Source organism: Rhinolophus sinicus, linkage group LG05 (genome assembly GCF_036562045.2).
Source record: "Rhinolophus sinicus isolate RSC01 linkage group LG05, ASM3656204v1, whole genome shotgun sequence".
Lineage (NCBI taxonomy): Eukaryota > Metazoa > Chordata > Mammalia > Chiroptera > Rhinolophidae > Rhinolophus > Rhinolophus sinicus.
Genome location: NC_133755.1, coordinates 62,622,989 through 62,630,672, shown reverse-complemented (window position 1 = coordinate 62,630,672; position 7,684 = coordinate 62,622,989). Strand labels below are relative to the sequence as shown.

At 41.9% G+C, this 7,684-nt stretch overlaps 1 long non-coding RNA gene across 1 annotated transcript; it reads left to right on the top strand.

Annotated features, from left to right (window-relative positions):
- Positions 1–1,857: 1,857 nt before the first annotated feature.
- LOC141571841 (uncharacterized) lies at positions 1,858–7,362 on the top strand. Its single transcript, XR_012496899.1, has 3 exons — positions 1,858–2,095; positions 4,998–5,055; positions 5,672–7,362. It is a non-coding gene; the product is annotated as an uncharacterized LOC141571841 (long non-coding RNA).
- Positions 7,363–7,684: the final 322 nt, after the last annotated feature.

The window sequence follows — 7,684 nt, the reverse complement described above, 5'->3', positions numbered from 1 at the left end:
GTGTGACCAATACCCAGATTAAGAAACAGAACATTACCCATAAAATAAACCTTCTAGTTACTATTCCCCTCAAGGGTAACCACTTTCCTGACTTCTAACATCGTAGATTTGTTTTGTCTATTTTAAATTGTGTAAAAATTATGTATAAAATTATGTAAAAGAGGAACAATAAGTGTATGTTCTTTTTGTGTCTGGCTTCAGTTGTTCAAAACCCTGAATGTTTGTGGGAGTCATCCATATTGTGTGTGGCTACAATTTCTTTATTCTTATTGTTGTATAGTGTTCCATTGTGTAAATATACCACAAATTATCTATCTATTCCACTGCTGATGGGTGTTTTGGTGTAGCCAACTGTTTGGGGTTAGTACAACAGTGCAACTATGAATATTTTTCTATTTGTCTTTTGATGAATTTCTGTACATATTTCTGACAGATATTATCCCAGTTGCATGACAAGGTGCCGCCCACATTTAGTGGTATCAAACAACAATCATTTTATTGTACTCATGGATTCTGTGGGTGGGAAATTTGGACAGGGCACAGAAAGTATGGTGTGTCTCTGCCCCACCCTGTCTGGGGTCTCAGCTGGGAAAACTCAGATGGCTGGGGAGTAATTCGATGGCTAGGGGCTGGAATCATGTGAACTCTTCTGGTGTCTGGGCTGGAATAACTCCATGGCTGGGCTCAGCTGGGACTCTGCTCCAGAGCACTTATCCACAACCTCTCCATGAGGCTTAGGCTTCCTCACAGTTTGGTGGCCTCCTGTAGGCAGGCTTCTTACCTGGGGGCTTGAAGCTCTAAGAGCAAGTATTCTAACAGCAAAATGGAAACTGTAAGACCTTTCATGACCTAGCTTCAGAAGTCACACAGGGTCATCAACACCATGCTTTAGCCATGAAAACAACTGTAAACCCTCTATGATTCCAAGGCAAAGGATAGAGACACCTACTTCTTCATGAAAGGAGTGTCAAAGAATTTGCAACTATGTTTTAAATCTGCTCCATACCTAGGACCAAAATTTCTGGGTCATAGCATATGTATATGCTCTGCTTTAGTACTGCCCACCAGCTGTACAGAATAATTGTATCAACTTATCAGTGAGCAATATGTGCGAGTTCTGGTTGCTCTGCATTCCTGCCAACACTTCATGTTACCTTTTCCATTTTAGCTGTTCTGGTGGTTGTGAAGTACCAGTAGTAGCACATTTTGATCTTAACTTACATGTCTTTTGCATTTCCCTGCTGACTAATGATATAAATGTTAGTGGGCTGGATGGTGCCCCCTAAAGATATCATGTCCTAACTCCTGGAAGCTACGACCATTACCTTACATGGTAAAGTTTTTGCAGATGTGATTAAGTTAAGGATTTTGAGGTGAGAAGTTTGTCTTGGATTATTTGTTGGGCCCTAAATGCCATAACAAGAGTCCTTATAAGAGCAAGGAAGACAGAAATTAGACATACACAGAAGAGAAGGCAAGGGGAAGATGGAGGCAGAGATTGGAAAGATGTAGCCACAAGCTAAGGAATGCCATCAGAAACCAGAAAACACAAGGAATGGGTTTTCCCCCAAAGCCTCCAGAAGGAGGTTAGCCTTGCCAAAACATTGATGTTAGACTTCCAGCCTCCAGAAATGTAAGAAAATCAATTCATGTGGTTTTAAGCCACCAAGGTTGTGGGAATTTGTTATAGCCATCGCAGGCAACTAATATAATAACATTTTCATTTGTTTATTGGCCATTTGGATATTCCCTTTTATGAAGTGCCTATTCAAGTATACTGCCAGTGAGACCTGAACGTCCCTGACAGGCCAACGGGGTGCTCTGGAGCAAAGGCTGCTCATTAGAGGACACAGCGGGTGGAAATTGCTAGGTTCTCGTACCAGTGCCTTGTTTATCATTGGGAGGGAACACTCCACAAAGAACATGCTGAGTCATCAATGCCTTTCTCAATCATTGGTCAAAGACCACCACAAGAAGAAGCTGACGTGGACCTGAAGGAGCTAACTGTAGGAGGTTGTGAGTTAACAGCCTCCTCACAGTTCAGCAGTGGGTCCTTACCTGAAGGGCAATCTGAATGGTGCATTCATGCTGCCGTGTGAGTCCTCTGTTTTACTTATCTACTCCCAGTCTATTCTTGCCTTTCACACTTTTAACAGCATCTTTTGATGAACACAAGTTTTTGATCTTAATATAGTCCAATTTATCATTTTTCCCCCTTATGGTTATTTTTGTGTCATGTTAAGAAATATTTGCCAACCCCAAGTTTTATTTTAAAAGAGTTTTTTTTTAACCGTTCACTTTTACACCTACAGTCCACCTGGAATTGATTTTTGTGACTAATTTGAGGTAAGAGTCAAGATTTATTTGTCCCTTTCGCAATTCAATTGCGAAAAGAACATATTTTTTTCCCTGTTACCCAACGTATTGTGTCACCCTTGCCATCAATCAGGTGAACATATATGCGTTGATTTGCATTTCCCTGATGCCTAATGATGTTGAGCATGTTTTCATGTGCTTATTGGCCATTTGTATATCCTTTTTGGAGAAACGTTTATTCAGGTTCTTTATCCGTTTAAAAAATTGGGTTATCTGTCATGTTATTATTGCGTTGTAGAAGCTCTTCATATATTCTAGGTCAAGTCCTTCATCAAGCATATTTGCAAAAATTTTCTCATTGTCTTCTCACTTTCCTGATCATGTCCTTTGAGGCACAAAAGTTTTAAATTTTGATGAAGTCTATTTTTTCTTTTGTCACTTGTGTTTTTAGTGCCTATCTAATCCAAGGTAATGAAGACTTACACCTACGTTTTCTTCTAAGAGCTTTATGGTGTTAGCTCTGATATTTAGATCTTTGGTCCATTTAGAGTCACTTTCTATATATGGTATGAGTTAGGGGTCCATCTTGGTTCTTTTGCATGTGGATATCCAGTTGTCTCAACAACACCATTTGCTGAAAAGATTCTTCTTTCTCCCATTGAACTGCTTTGGCACCCTAGTTGAAAATCAATTGACTGTAAACATCAGAGTTTATTTCTGGAATGTTGATTCTATTCCATGGATCTATGTCTTGCTTATTGTAGCTCTGTGGTAAGTTTTGAAGCTAGGATATATGAGTGCTCCAAATTTGTTTTTTTGTGTGTGTTTTTTTCAAAATTATTTTGGCTATTCTGGATACAATTAATTTTGGTATATTACTTTTGTATCCCTCATCCTTGCTAAATTCATTTAATTTTAATAGTTTGAAGATTCTTTTGGATTTTCTATATACATCTCTATATCACCTACAAATAATAACACTTGTATTTCTTCCGTTCTGTTTGTTCAATGTTGATAGAGTCTTACTTCTCTGTCACACTTCCTAGTCTCTCTTTTACTTCTTTAAACGTATTCATTTTCTATTACGTATCTATTCATTGCATATCTATTATCTTTGGGGGTCTGATTCTGCAGTTTGTTGTTTCTGCTTACTAGCTCATGGTGGCTTTTTCCTTAAATATTTTATGGTTTCTTTATTGTTATCTCACATTTCTCAGTGTTTTATCTGTTGGGATGTTTTGAGGTATGGGTTTAATATGTGTTCCTCTCAAGAGGATTTGCATTTCTTCTGCCAGATGCTAAGAGGTACTACCAGCCTGGTACTCTTTTCAACGAAAGTTTTAGCTTTGAATTTGTAGTTACGTAAGAAGTGTGGATTCCTAAAACAAGTGTGAGTAGGCTTATCATTAGGAATTAGGAGAGATCTTTTATTCCATTCCACTCAGAGCCACGGCCGAGACAGAACTTTGAGTATGAGTTTTTCCTTTTTTTTCCCTAATTACTTTTCAGAGGTACTGATGAAGGAATCTCTATCTCTACCTCCATCCCACATAGGTCCCAGAGTTTGGCTCCTTTTCCCAGTATATAAGATCTATCAATACCCAGCTCTAGGCCCCCGGGGATTGGCAGATACTATGTTTAGGGTGAGTTCAGACTTCAGCATTTGCTTACCTCTGTATTTGGGTTTTCTCATCGTGGACCTCCGAGGATTTCCCTTGCTTACCCACTACTTTAACCTACGTTTTAAAACATCTTTTAAAAAAAATGTTGTATTTAGCATTTTTAAATATTCTACATTTGCAGGGTTTCTCTGGCCTCTCTGCTGGGAATAAACACTTCTGGATGGCTGCTCACTGACAAATTCAGCTCCAAGCTAACCCGAGCATATCTCAACCTGTCAGGTGACCAGAGTCAGGCAAAGAGGCCTAATGCATGACAAATTTACTTCTTTATAAGACAGCCGTGGTTGACCATAGAATTTGTTCCTACAGAGGTTTTGACAGTGATCAGTTTCTCTCAACTGGGAGCAATTTTGCACCTTCCTTCCCCTCCAGAGGATATTTGGCAATACCTGAAGACATTTTTTGTTGTCACAATTGAGAGGGGGTATTACTGATATCTCGTGGGCAGAAAACAGAGATGCTGCTAAACATCCTACGATGCCCAGGATACCCATACACAACAAAGATTATCTGGCCCCAAACTCAGTAATGTTACAATTGAGAAACCCTGGATAGTAATTATAAAGTCTTAAAAAGCTTCCTACAGGAGTCTCAAGTACAGGTGTGACTGCTAACTGTTTCTTCTAACTCCTTTGGCTTAGATATAAATTTTTTAAATGTTTACTTGTAAAAAAATAATGAAAGAGAATGAACATTGCTACCATCTATTGAGCATCTTTTCTGCTTCAGGCACAGTGCTAAATGTGTAAATGAAGTCAGTAACATTTATTTCATCATATTCTCCAGAACGTCAGTTTTTTGGGTCAAAGGTTAACATAAAGGTTTCCAAGCAAACAATACGTACACTGCAATTTTCAAATAAACTATGCAATTCAAAGAAGAAACAATTTAGATTGAGTTTCTAACCATGAAAACATGTACTATTTTAAAGTGAGATTTTAGACTGATCGACATATCACAGTGTGATTGATATAACTTTTCCTCTGACTTTCAAAACAGCTAGAGATTCGAACACAAGCCTGACACTCACCTTGAAGCATTGTGACTCAGGCTGCAGGTAAGAAACATTCCTGGGATCACTCCCCTGGCCTCCATTACAGATTCTACCTGTCTCAGTGTGTGATGTGTTCCCTACAGGGCCTCCCTTTCAGGGAAAGGGGAATGGAATTATGACTTGAAAACTTGCTCAGTGGCATCAAGCCTTCTTGACTAGATAGAAAGGAAAAATCTTCACAAATATAGGGCCGTCTGACTTGAGAAGTCCCATAATGTTGTCTAGGGATCAGGGCAGTGGACAAAGTTGGGATAAACAGCTATAAAGCAGAAATGGAATAAGGCTTTTATCTTGATTAGTAAGGACAGTGTAACAACGTGCTGAAATGATTCTGAGGCAGTGTCCAAATCCAACAGGAAAGAGTACAGTTATCAACTAGCCATATTTGCTATGTCTTCTCTACTGTTTTCCTTTCAATTGAGAAAGTGACGATTAATCAGGAAAAGTTATTGGCTGTCTCACTTATGTCATTTATATGGGGTTAGGAGAGGGGTTGTTAAGTAGAAGTTAGAAAAAGTAGAAGGAGAGATGGGAGGGGCTCCGTAGTGCCTACAGAAAAAGCTCATAACTAGCTTAGATTAACTGCCTCCAGCCACCTTATCTGTGTTTACCACAACAGATGACAAGACGTGGTCTGGAGCAAGATAAAGATCTGAGTCAACAGACCTCCACCCATTTTAGGCGGTCACATCCTGCCATGGAAGAGCTTGCACCATTTTTCCTGCCAAATCAATACGTAACTCCCTCACCCCACCCAGCAAACTATAAATCCTCTGGACAGAGGCTCTTTCTCTCTTGAGATCTCTGGCGCTCACTCTCTCTCCCTTTCTCTCTCCCCCTTCCTTTCTCTCCCTGTCCACCCTTTCCCCCATCTCAGCTAGGCCCGTTCTCTTCCCTGAGAATGTATCACTAATAAACCCTGCTTGCATATTAATTAGCTTGCTGACCTTTGATTCCTCACTGCGTCAGTCATCCCATCCGTTTTAACACACGCAGTAGAAAGGGTGCAAATCTAGCTGAGGGTTGACCCATGTCAGCTGAATTCATCCACATGTCCCCATAGTGCCATAACAATTTGCTGCTCTGTCATGTATCCTGGTTCTCCCATTCTGGTCAGCTCAGCAGGTGAGCTCCTGATTCTCTCTTCAAGTGCCTTCTCTGGCGTTTCCAAACCCTTTGGGGTGCATGCCTCAGCTTCTTTGACATTGCTTCTTGGCATCACCCTGACAGTGAGTCCCTGGTCCTGTTCTTGGCACTGAGGTAAATGACAGTCAGGGTCCCTAGTCCTGCCTCAGGGCAAATCAAACACTGGCACTTCTGATTGTCTTTTATCAGCCGGAGAAGTTTGTGTTGTACATTATCAAGATTTCAGGTAAAATAGCTAGATAAGAGAGGACGTGGTAAGTGATTTAGAAAAGGATGCTCTGGTGGGCCCAAAGCCACTCTAACCTTGCTCTGGCTTGAGACTGTCCTTAGACAGGTTTCTTGGGTAAGATTGTCAGATCAAATACAAGCTTTCATTTCACATAAACTAGGAATACTTTTTTAAAATTATGATCATGTTCCATTTAGTATCAGTATATCCTTATCCTGAGTGCAACCAATGTTGAATCCCTAGTCTAGACCTTTGAGCAGCGGACCAGGGCTCAGCAAGCTTCAGGTTACGCTTCCCTCTGCCCCCCCTGGGAAGCCAGTCCCCCACCTGGCCCTAATGTGCGTGTGTGAGAACAGCCTGGTCACATGCCACAGCGGATACTGGGAGGAGGAGAGCTGCCTCCCAGGCCTCTGTACAGCAAGGCCTCCCTTCTTCAAGGTTCCTGGGCAGGATTATCCCAACTCTGGATTGAGTTTGAAGACCTGTGGCCATAGGCCCAGATATCACCTCAGAGGTGTTGCCGAGGAAGATCCTACCGCACAACAGAGCAGGGCAGGAGCTGGGGGCTGCCAGGTCCTGAAGGGGCCATGCATTCTTACTCCCCTCCCACATGCTCTGCAGCTACCCTGGAGTCTAGAGGAGGCAGAGGTCACTTCCTCTTCCCCCACCCCGCTGGCTACTCAAGAGAAACCCTGAGATGGGTTCAGGGCAGGGCCAGGTGGACTCTCCTTGTCCTGCAAGTCTCTTGTAACTGATCCCCAGTGGACCCTTCTTCCAGGTCAGTCCCTAGGCCTGACCACCCTCCTGAAAGGGACCCTCATTCTGCCACTGTGCCTCATTGTCTGCCTACATACATGGCTGCTGCCTTGACTTCACTGGTGTTATTCCCACTGTGGTACCAGGCACACCTACTCCATACATCCTGGTTTCTAATACCATTCTCCAATAAAAAGGGAACTAGGGCTCCTGGGAGGAGAGATCGATTCTAGGACTGGGGCGAGGAATACACAAGATGAGCCTGGAGCATCTTGTAATGCCAGAGCATAAGGAGTGTTACAAAGAAAGAACGGGGGGTGGGGTGGAGAGAGAGAGAGAGAGAGAGAGAGAGGGAGAAAGGGAGAAAGGAAGGAAGAAGCCATACAGGCGCTAAACAAAGCCACATTGATGGTGGTATGTCCAAGAGGCTCGGGAAAGAGCCAAAGGAAAGCTCCCAACGGCCAAAACTGAAACAAATTATTTTGAGTAACAAAATAATCA